Below are 18,670 nucleotides of genomic sequence, written 5' to 3' on the forward strand. Positions count from 1 at the left end.
AAGGAAAAAATAACACAACTTTATTAAATCTGGATAAAAATATTAAAGAAATTGTATGTTAAATATTAACGTAAATTAATTTTGCGTGTTTATGTTAAATGTAGAACAAAGGAAGAACATGCCTCAGCTATTAACTTAATTAACTTAATTTTGAACAAAAAATTACATTAATTTAAATATATCAAAATAACTGTAAAACACTCAAGCAAGATTTCATTAAGTATACATTCCCTCCTAAAATAAAAAATAAAAATTGAGTATGCATTAAAAATGGTGTATATAATTAATTAATAGTAATTTTTACTATTTTATTAAAATGTTATCATAAATCATTTGTTACGCATTAAAGTTTATTAAACAATGTCATAATTAAGTAATACCTTTTTACTATTTTTTGCAACATTGTTATAATAATTTATATATATTTTAATTATTTTTAATTATTTTAATATTCTTTCCTTTGTGATTTTATTTGAAGTCCCTGCCTCTATTGATTTCTATGCAAGTGTATTTCAGTACCAGTGGCTGGCTTTTTATGGTGATGGACTTGTTTCAGCTCTGAGCTGGAGTAATGTACTGTCATTTTGGGTCCCTTTTTGGCTTTAAGATCTTTAGAGTAGCAGTTTGTGATCACCAATGGACTTAGGGGCTGATTTACAAACCCCTTGCGCCACCGGTGACTCACTTTTAAAATGGAAAAAAGTGACGCAAATGCGGCGCAAGGAGTTTGTAAATAAGCCCCTTACTCTTTTGTGGGTGTATATAGCTTCCCCCAAATCTCTCAATAGCCCTCCCTTAACCACTCCCTACTCCTCCCTAAGCCCCTCCCCCTTAGTAGTAATATTCACAAATTTCCAGCCACACCCCCAGTGCCGCTCACATTTACTCCTAAAACGCATACTCAGGTGTGCAGGGACTCTACAGTTGGAGCAGGGATCTCCTCACAGAAAAAGTTAGGACAAGCGGATGTAGAGCCTCCACATGTTTGTTAGGAGGAGGTGGAACCTCCAAGCGTATGTTTCTTTAATAGTACTCTGTGGTGCTATTGTAGTACTACTAAACAAACCACAAAGTGCAGTTTGTGAATAGGCCCCATTGGGTATGTAAAAAAAGCAGGATGTGGAATTTCAAATTTTAATGTCTGTGGATAGCAGCGGCTAAGGATGTTGTGGTGTCGGATTCCATGAAGATATCGTCACAATGATGACAAATTCAGCCTTTATTCTATACACCTCATCCAACAGTAATAAGAGTCAAACTGCGGTTCCAACTTCAATGTTCTCCCTCAGTGTTTTCTCTAACATATTTACATTCTAGGTGTCAGAGTTGCATTGAGCTATGTTAATCTCTATGCCAGACTTCTCCCTTAATAAGCAAACCACACAATAGTAAGTGAAACCCTCACCCACACCTTGAACAGATAAAAAGTCAATATTTTAACATTAGAACTAAAATATTCTATGTAACACACAAGTACATCGTAACAAGCTGGTTCCAGGGGGATGCTTCAGGAAAGCATAAAAGAGGAAGAGCAACATAACAACAAATTGACTACTCCACACCTCACTACACAAAATCTTTGAGATATGTTGGTTTCCTTGTTCAGTAAGTATTGAAAGAAGAGGACACCTATGACTAAAAAAAGTTTAGATATATAGGTGCAAATATAAGGGTAATGCTGATCTAAAGGAGAAGTAACATAAAATTGTCCTGAGGAAGGTGGTTAAAATCATTCATAGACCGCCGAAACGCGTCGACGCTGTATTGGAAGTTAAATTTATAAGTGGTCAACACCCATGAGGGAATCAGGAAATGTCACCAAACCTTTGTTGAACCAACTGTGTATAAATTAACTGTACATAAGACAGATTTTATTGTCTTTTTAGTTGTAATTTCTCCTGCACTATTGTATGTTGTCGTCAGATCATCATTTTTATTATGTTTGTTTATTGATTTGTTGTATAAATTATTGTGTATTGAAATATGTGTTTTTAAACCCGTTGTTTTAATAAACTACTTCATATATACATATGGTTACATATATATATATTTGATTTTAATTTTTGCCGACAACCCACTGGTTTGTGAAGTTTTCACTATAGATCATCAGAACGTATGACTGCAACTGAATGACCCATGGTTTAGTGTGTGGATAGGACCTCATAATACAAACTCTTTTACCTTAAGGGATAAATTTGTGTTTACTGAACGTATACTGATGCTCCATTCCCTTTGGGTCAACTAAGGAGCACCTCTCATTTTTTTTGAGGTTTCCTTGTTCTCCATTACTTCCCCTCTGTCTTAATGGTACATTTGTATGTGACCCCATGTGTTTCTCCCTACTTCTTCAGACACTGGCTTACTAGAAGGAGAACAATTTGGCATTTGGTTAAGAACAATCACCTTGCTCTTGTTCCACCTGCGACCATCATGTGTCTTGATAGCATTCCTGAAACTTTTAATCACTTCCAGTCTCTTAGTAAATTTGGACCAATCAGTGCAACCATTAGGCGCTCGTGCTTTTATAAAATCAACCACCTTGACCTCCACATTCTTCACTTTCTTATTCATGTCAAACATTTCCTTTGTCTTCTTGTGAGCAATAATCTCCCTCTCTCTGCATTCTCCTTGTGTATTATCCACACAGCAATTGTTCCAGTACATCCAACCAGGACACATTTTAGTTGAAGGAGATCTTCCTTTAAACAATTTGAATGGGAATTTGCCAGTGGAGGCGTGCAGGGACAAACAGTGACCAGATAACCTGTTAGACAACTCTTTCTTCCAATCAACATCATTTACTCTTGCCAACTGTATTCCTTCCTTTAATGTTTTGACAACTCCCTCTATAGCACCATTCGGTTCAGGGTGATACAAAGCTGATTTCTTGTGCACAATTCCACATTCCTTCAGAAACGATTCAGTCTCTTGAGAACAAAACTGTACTCCATTGTCTGTAAGTAAGCATTTTGGAAAGATTTCATGTTTAAAAATGTTCTCTAAAAACCTTATCACTTCTAAGGAAGATATATCATGCACACACGATACCTCGACCCATCTAGAATATAGATCTATCAACACCAATACTTAAGGAGTGACATGTTCACCTCTTACTGATCCCAAAATACCCATGGCTACTTCTTCCAATGGATATTTTGGTAATGTTCTGTACACCATGGGCATTTGATTTGTCTTCAAACCTTTATCACAGACTACACAATCTATGCAGTCTCTAATCATGCACTCCACATCATGATCAAGCGCCGGCCACCAAAAACCTCTTTGGAGCCTCCCTTTGGTTATGACAATACCCATGTGACCTTCATGAGCTGGCTGTAATAGCTTCCATCTCAGATTCTTAGGTGCAATTAACCTTGTCCCTCTCAACAAGAACGCTCTGTTGACTGCAAGTTCATTAATTATCTTCCCCCATTTTCGTTTGTATTCTCCTAATCCAGCTGTGTTTGGTTAACTTGAGTTTACTACTTGTATCACCTGCTTCATTTCTTCATCGGAATGAAGTTCCATCGACCCTTCAACTTCACTTATTGTGCCATCAGTGGCCTCCCACACACTCACTACTTCTTCTTCATCTATGTATTCTTTTCCCTTCAAGTCCATATTCATCTTAATAATAATCTGGACAAGCAATCTGCAGAAACATTGCTTGCACCATGAACATATTGTACAACAAAACAAAAAACTTGTAAATTCACAATCCATTTCCTGATACGTAAAGAGATTGAATCATGCTTCTTACTGGTGAATACTTCTACTAATGACTTATGATCCATTGGAACAGTGAATTTGATTCCCCAGAAAAACTGTTTGAATCTATTGATGGCCCAATGTACTGCAAGTGATTCCCTCTCATTGACGGAATAATTACATTCAGCATCCCTCAATGTCCATGAGACACAGGCAATCAAATGTTCCATACCATCTTTGGTTTGAATGAGACAAGCCCCAAACCCTTGGCACTGGTATCACACCCCTCCTTGGTGTCGCTCTCTGGATCATAAACCTGAAAGGAAGGTGCATTATTCAATTCTTGTTTAACTTTCGCAAACTCCTCTTTGCACAAAGTATCCCACACAAACTCTGTCCTTTTTTTGTAATATTCTTATGTTGAATGTTTTGCTGGCAAAGTCTTTGATGAATCTATTATAATATTCCACCATGCCAAGAAATGATGACAATTCCTCTTTCAAGGGATTTAATTGTCTCTACCAGTTCTTCAAGTGGTTTGATTCCCATTCTTGCACCCTTAGATCCCAGATAACTGACTTCAGCAACACCAAAATTGCACTTTTTAGCCTTGAGTGTAAGTCCCGCATCCTGCAATTTGCTAAGGACTCTCCTCACCCGATGATCATGTTCAGAATTAGTGTTTCCATAGATAAGAATGTTGTCCTCATAACACTTTACTCCAGGTAAGCCTTTCAAGATTCCGACCATGATCTTTTGGAAAACTGCAGCTGCAGAAATTAAACCAAATGGCATTCTCTTAAATAGATATACCCAAAATGATGTTATAAATGCTATAGGATCTTGAGAGTTGATCACTTGGCAACGTTGTGGATGATTTGGCAGCTGAGACTGACTCATCAATATTCAGCCCCCTGTCTCATGTTGCTGTGAATAACTGGCCAACTGATGTTGAGGCACCAATATTCAGTCCCACTTCCAATGCTTGGGGCAAAATCTGAGACTGCATAAACCCCATGCATGTAGGTAGAGATCCACTAATGTTCTATTCAAAAAGAAGACCTAAGTTGTCAAGCTCATATACCCTACATCTCAAGACCATGATGAACTGAAATGTACGCAGAAAACCACATAGGTGCAAGCTCTTAAGGTTTGGATGAGAGCATGTAAGGCAAAAGAAGATGCCAAGAAACCCCAAGGTTTGTAAGCAAAAGACATCAACATGATTCTCTGGTAGCAAATATGGTGGCTACCATGAATTCCTGACCCTCAAAGCTTTTGCATTGATGAGCAAAATGATGGAGTATACATCCAGAGAGAGAGGTTACTCTCCCAAGGTTTTCCAACATCCTTGTACCAAACCTTTGGACACAAAACAGAGCAAAGTCAAATTCATCACAATGTCAGGAAAATACTTTACAAACACTGGCATGTATTGAAAACAGAAGACATCCTGAACCGGTATGTGGGCTTTTACCCAAAGGTCACATTTAGGGGCAGCCACTCATTGAGAGACAATTTAAGCTGGAATTCCATCACAACTACACTACCCAGAAACACCACTCAATGGGGGAGTTTCATTTTTGCAAAAAATGTAACAGCGACATTGCTATTAGCTTAAATATTCCCAACTAGGGAATTAGAGATTAGGAAATTCTTAGCCTGTAGCACAGAATTTGGTGTATACTGTTCCAGTTGTCCCTGCAGTATGATGTATATAGGGAGCACAATACACAAAGTCGTGAAATCTGTGCTTGAACACATTAGGGTCGTAAGACAAACCAAGCAGCAATATCCTGTGGCCAGGCATTTCGCTGAAACACATTTCAGCAATGAGAATCTACTTTGTTTTGTGGTTGTAGACAATACCATGTCCAGTATCAGGTGAGATAATAGAGAAAAGGCACTACTAAAATTGGAATCAAGATATATTTTGATACCCTGACAACTTTTGGTTTAAATTCCGACGAGGAAATGGCAGTAAATTGGAACTGATTGCCTGTTTAGGAATCTATATGTCTCCTTTGTTCTGACTCTATGAGTGTTCTGTTTTCAACCCAGTTTTAATCACAGTAACTTTTGTTTATTTCACCTAGGTCTCTGAACATTGCCTCTGATGAGCATAGTCAGAACTTTACGAAGAGCACTTGCATAAAGAGCACCCACTTGGGAGAGATTTCAAGCAGATGCATACTTTGCTTTTCTGCTCTGGTGGTACTCTATGTTTAGTCGGATAGATCCCATGCGTCACCTGCTAGGTCCTTTATCTGATCTGACTTTTGTTATATCACGTCCGTATGCCATGCAACTTTCTCAGATTTTTGGTGTCCCTTGCAATAATGCCCACTTGGCCTTGATTGAACAGTACCTAGCTAGGAACCTGTGCAGCATAACCCAGAGGATTATGCAACCTTTCTAGTTTACGCTACTTTGTGTTGACCATACGCACTCTGTGGGCCACCTTGGTGTTTTGACTTAGACTGTCGCAATCTGAGTGGCCTTTGCTCAGCTGGGATGTTATGAGATTGTATTCACTTTTACTAAACTGTAGTATTTTTTTGTATTTTGTCTCTCTCATCACACACCTGAACTATCCAACATGGCGTCCATCTCGCACCACACTACAAAGCCAATTTAAGCTGGTAACAGACACCCCTGACAGCGTGTTAGTTATCATTATTTTTAGACAAGCAAAGATTGGCACATATAGTCAGTTGTTTCAGGTGTTTCAGTAAGATGTATGACACTACAACGCATGCCTTTACCACGCATGCTGTTACAACGCAGTTTTTACAACGCATGCTGTTACAACGCATAGCGCTTTGGGGTGCTGGATAGTGAATAGTTTAATTTACTATTCCAACTCCAGTCCCCGTGGATTGTAGGGAATGTGTTGGATAGTAAATTAAATCTATTCCCTATCCCAGAGCGCCCCCCAGTGCAATGCGTTGTAATGGTTTTCGTTGTAAAACCTGCGTTGTAATAGCACTGCGTTGTAAAAGTTTTGTTGTAAAGGATGTTTCCCGTTTCACTTGCACTGCTCTGACAGTGTACTTTTGGGTCGTATTTTCGGGTACCCTGGAGAAATATTTGTAATCCATTATTGCAATGCAAATGAATTGCTTATAATATGTACACATTCACCTTGAAACATGGTAGGGTATGATACCTTCACTGATAATGTATACTTTAGCAATGTACTATGTCTACCAAGTCCATTCGGATTGCATTATTATTTGGGAAACTGCAGGAGCGTCTGTTCGTATATTCAGGTGTGGAGGTTTTACTTAACTTATAATACATACCGTGCATGGTAAAGACATGTGTGATCAATGCATCTGTGGGGAAAAGGCTGCTTGGAAAGGGCTCGTATGATAAAGTCTTATGTTGTACTGACATACATCCCTCCATGGAATTGGGAAATACCTGTGCAGGACCAGATGTATTGAAAGGTATTCCTCACAGTACACCCTTTCCTATGGAGTTAAATGCACACATTTGCCCTCTGCGCTGAGCAGATGGGAAAGGTGCAGTGGGGCTGGTGTGAGGCAGGGGTTGAATGCCGTTGTTGGGGACGGTGGAGGACGGAAGGGGTGCACGTTAGCATCCTTTCCTTGTGCCTTGTATGCTGTTTCGGTGGGAGCCAGCGAACTGCAATGCAGCATTTTCCTAAGGCAATTTTACCAGCCGGATTTCCAGCCCCCCACCTCAAATAGTGCTGAAAAGAAATGCATATGAGAAATCTGTTCCACACAGCTCGTTATCAGGACCTCAGAGTCCTATTTACAAATTGACTTTTTCTTAAAAATTGTATAAAGTGCTCAGAGGAGAAGCAGCCTTTTTACTGCTGGCAGAGACGTTATTGTTTATTGACCACAGTGGCACCTCTTGGGGTCAAACTCCTTGAGCTCATCCAAGCTACTACCAGGAAGAGCTAAGGTAGAAGAACACCTCATGTGAGTCACCTCTATTCAGGAAAGGTTGTTTTGGGGACAGGGAGGCTCTATTACTCTGCATTAAAACCCTTACCCTTTGTTTGGGTCCAACTAGGGACTTCCTTAAAATGTTCATTCAAAATATGTATTCATATGTCTGGCATGTCACCTTTCAGCCTTTTCACAGGGCTTTGAGACTCAGGGTATATGTGTACAGAATGTTCACCAACATAGTCAACTAGAATTAACATATCCCAAGAGGAGGAGATTATGACGTTTCATGTAACAAGGTCGAGACATGTTTTATTGTGAACTACTTTCTTCACTATGTAAATGTTAACTTCCCCTGTGGCACTTCATACAGGGATTAGCACCTCGTAGGCCCGTGGGCTGGGGGGCAGGGGGGCAGGGGGTCATAACCAGTCTGCATGGCTTCCCTGGTCCTGTAGGCGACATCCTATGTACCGGAAACGTGCTTATTTCCTCCAAACTTCTCAAATTTCATAGGATATTAGGATGTGTGCGTCTACATGAACTTAACTCTTGTCCCAAGATGACACAACTTGAACAAAGAGTAGCCGTGATGAAGGATGTGCTGTTTATTAAATGGTCCAAACATCAGGGACTTGCAAAGCTAATTAAAAACCCGTTCATGTTTAAGGTCAAGACCCCTACAGCCAGTGCCTGACGTCTCTTGTGGGGGAGCCTGTCACCTTTATAAAAGTGTTGAGGAAACTTGCAGACCATGAAGTAATTGATAAAAGTAAAGGCTCAGAGATGTTACTGAAACCTCACTTATTAAGGAGCATGTACCGCAGTTGTGTAAGAAATATGTCTGCAGATGGGAGCGCGGGAAGTCGGGGGCTTTCTATCTCAATCCAGCACTCGCCTGATAAATGCTTGTCCCCCATTACAGCTGAAAATGGATTTTTATTTCACATTTATTGCCGCTATCCGCAAGCATTTTACCGCTCCGGATGAAATAAAGGACTGTTTTATCACACTGTGGCCGGAAGGACTTTTTTTCATTATCTGCACTTGTCAGGAAATCCGAGCTTTATGGGCCCCTCGCGGGGCCTAGAGGGGGTGTTTCTTTAACATCAGGCCAGGTACAGATTCAAAGGCAATAATATTTACTATTCCTATCCTAAGATTCCTCCTTGGACAAGTTATAAGCCGGGAGATACTTCTAAAGTGATATTCTAGCGCATGCATCTTTCTGCTGTGAGGTTTACCTTTTTCTGCTTCGAAACATTATAGGAAATATTAGTTCAGAAAGAATGCACACCACATATGTCTGGTCTCTCAGGAATATGTGGGGGAAAGAAGAAACATGTCTGTTGAGGCCCTCTCTCTCCCAGGGGTGACATGTTTGACAACAGTGCCCCCCTCACGCCAGGGTCAGCAAAGAACTGGTGTGGGTACAACTCTCCAATGGATAGACCCAGTGGTGTTTGGGATTAGAGGAGCTATACATTCAGAGGCACTCATTTATGAAAAGTGATGCATCGCTGTGAGAAAACAGCGATGCGTCACTTTTCATTGCGCCCTCCTTGCGACATGCTCAATGCTTCATATTTACAGTATGACGCATCATGTTGCAAGGAGTTACAGATACTCAGTATTTCTGACGTATCTGTAGGTGCAAAAATGATGCATTGCTGGGGTGTGTCACAACAGTGACGCAACTCCAGCAATGAGTCATTGCAAATGGGCAAGTCCCAAGTTAAATGTGCCTGCGTCAGTCTTACACCTGCCATGAGGCAGTCGTAAGATATTGACACATTTGCATCCTAAAAGTGGTGCAGTGAAATCTCATAGATTTCACTGCATCACTTCTATGACCCTCTCTTACGTCGGAACGTCCACCCTGCATACATTATACCTGGCGCAGGGGTTAACAAAGTGACACATCTACCTAGATGTGTCACTTTGTAAATATGACGCAATATGGCGCATTTTTTACACCGCTGGTGCATCACAAGAAGTGACGCACCGGCGGCGCAAAAGGGACGCAAGGGCCCGTAAATAAGCACCAGAGTGAGGGGCAGAGTGCAAGCAGAAGGAAAAAGTGGCATGGTTAAAAGTATCTCCTGGTGCGCTGTGTATCAGTTTTTATTCTGGTGCCCCAAGTGCAAAGGAATAAAAAGCAGAGGCGGGCAAGAGGTTTAGAAAAAATGCCCCTTTTATAAGGTCAACATGTTCTGCAATAGTATAGTAACTCTGCACATATAATAAAGAAACCGGCCTCAAAAGGTCAAGCCAGGAGGTACAGAGATGGCCCACAGTATAAAGTTGTACAAAAGGGGGTGGTGATGGACGGAGCATCTGAACCAATCAAAAACTCACACCCAGTCAAAAGATCTGGGTTTGATACATCACCGTTCTTTAGCCCACTCTGCCACCCCAGTTCAGACATGGCTATATGCAAATCAGTCTGACCCTGTGCATCATGGGAACAGTCCAGCCCGAACTGCCAAGCCATGCCTTCCCTGGACCGGAAACAAGCTTCCGAGGACCGGTTTCTGGCATTCCAGCCGTCTTCAGCCCGGCTTGCTTGAATCCAGTGGCAAGGTGAGCAAGGGACTCACGTCTGAGCACACCCTGCCACACTTATGGCGGCCAAAAGCAGTACAAAAGGGGGTGGTGATGAACGGAGCATCTGAACCAATCAAACACTCACACCCAGTCAAAAGATCTGGGTTTGATCCAACACCGTTCTTTAGCACACTCTGCCACCCCATTTCAGACATGGCTATATGCAAATCAGTCTGACCCTGTGCCTCATGGGAACAGTCCAGCCCGAACTGCCAAGCCATGCCTTCCCTGGACCGGAAACAAGCTTCAGAGGACCGGTTTCTGGCATTCCAGCCGTCTTCAGCCCGGCTTGCTTGAATCCAGTGGCAAAGTGAGCAAGGGACTCATGTCTGAGCATACCCTGCCACACTTATGGCGGCCAAAAGCGGTACAAAAGGGGGTGGTGATGGACGGAGCATCTGAACCAATCAAACACTCACACCCAGTCAAAAGATCTGGGTTTGATCCATCACTGTTCTTTAGCCCACTCAATATGCTCAGACTGATTTGCATATAGCCATGTCTGAACTGGGGTGGCAGAGTGGGCTAAAGAACGGTGATGGATTAAACCCAGATCTTTTGACTGGGTGTGAGTGTTTGATTGGTTTGGATGCTCCGTCCATCACCACCCCCTTTTGTACCGCTTTTGGTCGCCATAAGTGTGGCAGGGTATGCTCAGACATGAGTCCCTTGCTCACTTTGCCACTTGATTCAAGCAAGCGGGGCTGAAGACGGCTGGAATGCCAGAAACCGGTCCTCGGAAGTTTGTTTCCAGTCAAGGGAAGGCATGGCTTGGCAGTTCGGGCTGGACTGTTCCCATGAGGCACAGGGTCAGACTGATTTGCATATAGCCATGTCTGAACTGGGGTGTCAGAGTGGGCTAAAGAACGGTGATGGATTAAACCCAGATCTTTTGACTGGGTGTGAGTGTTTGATTGGTTCGGATGCTCCGTCCATCACCACCCCCTTGTGTACCGCTTTTGGCCGCCATAAGTGTGGCAGGGTATGCTCAAACGTGAGTCCCTTGCTCACTTTGCCACTGGATTCAAGCAAGCCGGGCTGAAGACGGCTGGAATGCCAGAAACCCGTCCTCGGAAGCTTGTTTCCGGTCCAGGGAAGGCATGGCTTGGCAGTTCGGGCTGGACTGTTCCCATGAGGCACAGGGTCAGACTGATTTGCATATAGCCATGTCTGAACTGCGGTGGCAGAGTGGGCTAAAGAACGGTGATGAATTAAACCCAGCTATTTTGACTGGGTGTGAGTGTTTGATTGGTTCGGTTGCTCCGTCCATCACCACCCCCTTTTGTACCGCTTTTGGCCGCCATAAGTGTGGCAGGGTATGCTCAGACGTGAGTCCCTTTCTCACTTTGCCACTGGATTCAAGCAAGCCGGGCTGAAGACGGCTGGAATGCCAGAAACCGGTCCTCGGAAGCTTGTTTCCGGTCCGGGGAAGGCATGGTTTGGCAGTTTGGGCTGGACTGTTCCCATGAGGCACAGGGTCAGACTGATTTGCATATAGCCATGTCTGAACTGGGGTGGCAGAGTGGGCTAAAGAACGGTGATGGATTAAACCCAGATCTTTTGACTGGGTGTGAGTGTTTGATTGGTTCGGATGCTCTGTCCATCACCACCCCCTTTTGTACCGCTTTTGGCCACCATAAGTGTGGCAGGGTATGCTCAGACGTGAGTCCCTTGCTCAATTTGCCACTGGATTCAAGCAAGCCGGGCTGATGCCAGAAACCGGTCCTCGGAAGCTTGTTTCCGGTCCAGGGAAGGCATGGCTTGGCAGTTCGGGCTGGACTGTTCCCATGAGCACAGGGTCAGACTGATTTGCATATAGTCATGTCTGAACTGGGGTGGCAGAGTGGGCTAAAGAACTGTGATGGATTAAACCCAGATCTTTTGACTGGGTGTGAGTGTTTGATTGGTTCGGATGCTCCATCCATCACCACCCCCTTTTGTACTTCTTTTGGCCGCCATAAGTGTGGCAGGGTATGCTCAGACGTGAGTCCCTTGCTCACTTTGCCACTGGATTCAAGCAATCCGGGCCGAAGACGGCTGGAATGCCAGAAAACGGCCCTCGGAATCTTGTTTCCGGTCCAGGGAAGGCATGGCTTGGCAGTTCGGGCTGGACTGTTCCCATGAGGCACAGGGTCAGACTGATTTGCATATAGCCATGTCTGAACTGGGGTGGCAGAGTGGGCTAAAGAACGGTGATGGATTAAACCCAGATCTTTTGACTGGTTGTGAGTGTTTGATTGGTTCTGGTGCTCCATCAATCACCACCCCCTTTTGTACTGCTTTTGGCCGCCATAAGTGTGGCAGGGTATACTCAGACGTGAGTCCCTTGCTCACTTTGCCACTGGATTCAAGCAAGCCGGGCTGAAGATGGCTGGAATGCCAGAAACCGGTCCTCGGAAGCTTGTTTCCGGTCCAGGGAAGGCATGGCTTGGCAGTTCGGGCTGGACTGTTCCCATGAGGCACAGGGTCAGACTGATTTGCATATAGCCATGTCTGAACTGGGGTGGCAGAGTGGGCTAAAGAACGGTGATGGATTAAACCCAGATCTTTTGACTGGGTGTGAGTGTTTGATTGGTTCGGATGCTCCGTCCATCACCACCCCCTTGTGTACCGCTTTTGGCCGCCATAAGTGTGGCAGGGTATGCTCAAACGTGAGTCCCTTGCTCACTTTGCCACTGGATTCAAGCAAGCCGGGCTGAAGACGGCTGGAATGCCAGAAACCCGTCCTCGGAAGCTTGTTTCCGGTCCAGGGAAGGCATGGCTTGGCAGTTCGGGCTGGACTGTTCCCATGAGGCACAGGGTCAGACTGATTTGCATATAGCCATGTCTGAACTGCGGTGGCAGAGTGGGCTAAAGAACGGTGATGAATTAAACCCAGCTATTTTGACTGGGTGTGAGTGTTTGATTGGTTCGGTTGCTCCGTCCATCACCACCCCCTTTTGTACCGCTTTTGGCCGCCATAAGTGTGGCAGGGTATGCTCAGACGTGAGTCCCTTTCTCACTTTGCCACTGGATTCAAGCAAGCCGGGCTGAAGACGGCTGGAATGCCAGAAACCGGTCCTCGGAAGCTTGTTTCCGGTCCGGGGAAGGCATGGTTTGGCAGTTTGGGCTGGACTGTTCCCATGAGGCACAGGGTCAGACTGATTTGCATATAGCCATGTCTGAACTGGGGTGGCAGAGTGGGCTAAAGAACGGTGATGGATTAAACCCAGATCTTTTGACTGGGTGTGAGTGTTTGATTGGTTCGGATGCTCTGTCCATCACCACCCCCTTTTGTACCGCTTTTGGCCACCATAAGTGTGGCAGGGTATGCTCAGACGTGAGTCCCTTGCTCAATTTGCCACTGGATTCAAGCAAGCCGGGCTGAAGTCGGCTGGAATGCCAGAAACCGGTCCTCGGAAGCTTGTTTCCGGTCCAGGGAAGGCATGGCTTGGCAGTTCGGGCTGGACTGTTCCCATGAGCACAGGGTCAGACTGATTTGCATATAGTCATGTCTGAACTGGGGTGGCAGAGTGGGCTAAAGAACTGTGATGGATTAAACCCAGATCTTTTGACTGGGTGTGAGTGTTTGATTGGTTCGGATGCTCCATCCATCACCACCCCCTTTTGTACTTCTTTTGGCCGCCATAAGTGTGGCAGGGTATGCTCAGACGTGAGTCCCTTGCTCACTTTGCCACTGGATTCAAGCAATCCGGGCCGAAGACGGCTGGAATGCCAGAAAACGGCCCTCGGAATCTTGTTTCCGGTCCAGGGAAGGCATGGCTTGGCAGTTCGGGCTGGACTGTTCCCATGAGGCACAGGGTCAGACTGATTTGCATATAGCCATGTCTGAACTGGGGTGGCAGAGTGGGCTAAAGAACGGTGATGGATTAAACCCAGATCTTTTGACTGGTTGTGAGTGTTTGATTGGTTCTGGTGCTCCATCAATCACCACCCCCTTTTGTACTGCTTTTGGCCGCCATAAGTGTGGCAGGGTATACTCAGACGTGAGTCCCTTGCTCACTTTGCCACTGGATTCAAGCAAGCCGGGCTGAAGATGGCTGGAATGCCAGAAACCGGTCCTCGGAAGCTTGTTTCCGGTCCAGGGAAGGCATGGCTTGGCAGTTCGGGCTGGACTGTTCCCATGAGGCACAGGGTCAGACTGATTTGCATATAGCCATGTCTGAACTGGGGTGGCAGAGTGGGCTAAAGAACGGTGATGGATTAAACCCAGATCTTTTAACTGCGTGTGAGTGTTTGATTGGTTCGGATGCTCCGTTCATCACCACCCCCTTTTGTACCACAGTATAAAGTTGACAGTGTCTCAGCCTTTTAGGCTTGAGAGTGAGGTGAGCAATTCAGTTACAGGTAAGACTGCCCTTCATTCGCCCTCCAGCACAAGTATCACACCATTTGACACAAGCATACATATTTCACCTTAGAGGTAAGCATTGTATATTTTTTGGCATGTTGTCCTAATTCTTAAAAATACTCCTTTTTTTATCCTTTAGATTGATGGCGGACCCCGTGAACTTTATACTGTGGGGCATCTCTTGTACCTCCTGGCTTACCTGTGTGAGGCCGGAATCTGATTTCAATATATGTGCAGAGTGAGAATACCATTTTGGTCCTGAGTAATGTCTATGAATCCTAGACGGGGTCTATAGGTAGAAACATGTTGACCTTTTTAAAAGGGGCATTTTTTCCAAACCCCTTCTAATCCCCTGCTTTTAAATCTTATCCATTTTATCCACTAGGGGCACCAGAATAAAACTGGTGCATGGTGCACCAAGAGATAGTTTTAACCATACCACTTCTGCATCTGCTTGCACTCTGCCCCTCACTCTGAATTTATAGCTCATCTAATCTAATACACCTCTGCTCCTATCCATTGGAGAATTGTAGCCCACATCAGTACTTTGCGGCCCTGGTGTTAGGAGGGAACCCAATGATGAAACATGTCACCCCTGGGTGAGTGAGGGTTCTAGTCCTAAGAAAAGCTTCTTCCAACAGACAACCTTCTTCTTTTACCTTTCTTTTTGTGAGGGGCCAGACATACTTATTGTGAATTCTATATGGCTATGCAGCAGTACGCTTCTAGGTGGTTTTCGTTCACCCATTAGACACCCTGTGTGCACTGAGTCTCTATTAGGTCAATAGCCTGCACAATACCCCTTTCTAAAACGAATGTATATTGAAAAACAAAACAACAGAATGCGACCATGAGCCTTCTAGAAGTGTGCGGCACACCTATATGTCCCAAACCTTGTTTCCCCAAATCAAGGAACTATATAATTCATGCCCTTAAGTGGAAATCAAAGGAGCATTAACAATTGTTTTCATTTGTCTTTGCTTGTAAATATGAAAAGGAGGAAACATCCTTTACCCCGTAGTCAGAACAACGACCTGCCTTTATGAAGCTGTCACTACCCCGGCTGCAACGTTACAACCCGTTCCTTTACCTTTGCCCTGCAAGTAATTGCAACAACTTAATTTAAGGGGCACGTTGTTGGACTGGTGTTGGATTTTAGGTCCAACACCTTCCCTAATGTTGTGTAGACTGGAGTTGGAATAGCAATTTATACTACTCCAAAGTCCAGCCCCACCTAAAGCAAGTCGTTGTAACGACTGGCGTGATAAAGTAACACGTGGTAACATCGCAATTGTGGTAATGACTGCGTTGTAAAGGCATGGGGGTAAATGCATGCGGGGTTCTGTCATTCAACTATGAAAATGAAATATTGGTATATACCACGTATACACCCTGCAAACCCTAAGGGTTGGTAGTAAAAAAACATTTGAAGAGCTCTGTGAGAAAAATAAATAATAAAACACCAATTTTCTATCACTTGATTGGAAACTTGAATAAGTCAATTCGTTTTAGCCAATTTTAGCTCAGATTTGTAAGGGCAGAACACACACTGCAAGACTTAATCTCAGTGTCAACAAGCATAAAGTCAGGAACTGGTGCTTTATCATTCGCTGGCAGGATTCTAGATGGATGGATGTTTTACAGCATGGCAGATATCGATTTAAAGGGCGAAGCAGTGTAAGTTTGTATGCTTCATAATCTTTATTAATCATATGTTAATCCATGTGTTAATGTGTGGCAACGTGTCTATAACGAAGTCACACTTTGTATAATCATTAGCTTATAGTGTATTCAAGTTCATCAAATGTGCATTCTAATATTGGATTACTGCAAGTAGGCCTTGGATGCTCAGAAGCTTTTAACTGCTCAACATAATGTTGATTTCAGAATGTGCTTTCACGTTTTTCTTCTCGTTGCAGGAACAAGATAACCTTTACTAGCTGGAATAGTAGTTCATTGTTTGCTTTTAGAAATGTTAAAGTAGATCATTTTAATTAAAATTCTATTTTGATTGATTTCATGTGTGGGGATAAGACAGAGCCTCATGTCCCATTCAATCAGGACTGCTGATACTGTCAAGGTCATGAAGCTCAGTGTTTCTTTGCTGATGAGAACGAGGGGAGTCTACCTGTTCCAGTAAACCGTACAACTTGATTAATGCAAATTTAGAGGAGTGGGTGGGAAGACATGTTGGAGAGAATGCAATGTATATTATGTGTGTCTCTTCAGGAAAGGCCTGTGCAGGTGAGCTAGGTGGGGGCACTTCAACAGACGACGACAAGGGAACATTTATTATTTATTTAACTTCCCCTTGTTATCATCCATAGAATACCCCCCTGCCCTGCCCCTCCACTCTTACCTGCATGGGCCAATCATGTGTGTCCTAGCATAGTTGTTAGGAGATCCTGTGCTGACTTCAAACAGGGTAGACCTTTCCTTAACACTGCTGATCCCCGACATTCTTAGTTCTTGAATTAGGCAGTTGAACACTTTTTACCTATCTTTGCCATGAACTGTAATTGGATTTACTAAAAACTGACATCTTCTGCTTAGCATCTCCCATTACTAAATGTAGGTGCTTAATATAGTTTAAGGAAGTTCCTTAATGGAATTGAGACCTACTCTGTTCTTCATCTTTTGCCCTCAAATGATTTGCCTTGTCATCTATCTGATATATCTTGGTGGATTAATTAACAATATTGAATTTTATGTTTACCTGATAAATGGATTTACTAAATAAATAAAGCCTATAACTTTGTCTAATTTGCTAAGAAACCTGATGTACTGATGTTAGCTTCCAAAACACACATTCAGCAAATAACCAACGGAACATATGACCAGTGGCGTCTGTTTGACGACCACGCCATAGCCTGAAGGTATTGAACATTTCCATGAGTCAAGGCAATAAACTTTTCCTATTAGGTAGGATATAACTTTAAAGCTATATTTTGTCTGCACATGGGTTTTACATCTTTTTACGTTTGGTAATCATAGACAACATGGGCCTCATTTATGAAAAGTGACGCATCGCTGCGTGAAAACAGCGATGCGTCATTTTTCATTGCGCCCTCCTTGCGACACCAATGATGTGTCATATTTACAGTATGACGCATCATTGCACAAGTAGTTACAGATACGTCAGTATTTCTGGCGTATCTGTATGGCGCAAAAGTGACGCATTGCTGGAGTGTGTCACAAAAGTGAAGCAACTCCAGCAATGTGTCCTTTCACATGGGGCAAGCCCCATGTGAAAGGGTCTGTGTCAGTCTTACGCCTGCTGTGAGGCAGGCATAAGAAATTGACGTATTTGCGTCCTAGAAGTGGCGCAGTGTAATCTCATAGATTTCACTGCGTCACTTCTACGACCCTTTCTTGCGTCAATACGCCCCCTTGCATACATTATACCTGGTGCAGGTATAATGTGGCGCACAGGCTTACAAAGTGACGCATCTCCCTAGATGTGTCACTTTGTAAAGATGGTGCAAAAAGGCACATTTTTTACGCCACTGTTGCGTCACAAAAAGTGACGCACCGGCGGCGTAAAAGTGCCGCACAGCCTCATAAATGAGGCCCCATAATTCTATTCCACAAACGACTTTGAGTGTGGTAACATGTAGCTCCATCAAGGTTGATACACTCTATTTCATGCAGATGATCTGTCTGGCCAGGTCTCCTGTCACCTGACAGCACATGGAGTACAGAATTGGGCTCACTAGTACCAGTCTTGTGGTCCACTCATGTCAGAGCAGGTAGCCCCTGACTGGCTGATGCCACTGCTTTAAATGGCACCTGCCTTAAACCCTTTAAAATTCCTCTGGGTCTCTGAACTCTAATATCAGTGTGAATACCCCCAGACACTCCTTTCCCTGCCAGTCAGTCCTTTCAGGGACTTTGCTGAGGAGATCAGCTGTTCCATCACTAGGGTCTGTTTGGCATAGGCAGAACAATCACAACCCAGTGAGCCTACAAGGAAGTCCTGGGGGTGTCTCAGCTTTTGAATAACAGCAGCTTTTTCTACATGGCAGTACATGTTCTCTGACCTGTTATGCAGGGTTTTGAGCCAGCTAGTCCTCCATGG

The 18,670-nt window shown here is 43.8% G+C and overlaps 1 long non-coding RNA gene across 2 annotated transcripts in view; it reads right to left on the reverse strand.

Moving 5' to 3' along the window:
• Positions 1-4,947: 4,947 nt before the first annotated feature.
• LOC144791609 (uncharacterized) overlaps positions 4,948-18,670 on the reverse strand; it is a 52,976-nt gene continuing 39,253 nt past the window's right edge. For both annotated transcript variants that reach the window (XR_013602437.1, XR_013602436.1), the window contains one exon: positions 4,948-5,070. This is a non-coding gene — a long non-coding RNA (uncharacterized LOC144791609). The remainder of the gene's footprint in view (positions 5,071-18,670) is intronic.

Source organism: Lissotriton helveticus, chromosome 11, assembly GCF_964261635.1.
Source record: "Lissotriton helveticus chromosome 11, aLisHel1.1, whole genome shotgun sequence".
In the NCBI taxonomy this organism is placed as follows: domain Eukaryota; kingdom Metazoa; phylum Chordata; class Amphibia; order Caudata; family Salamandridae; genus Lissotriton; species Lissotriton helveticus.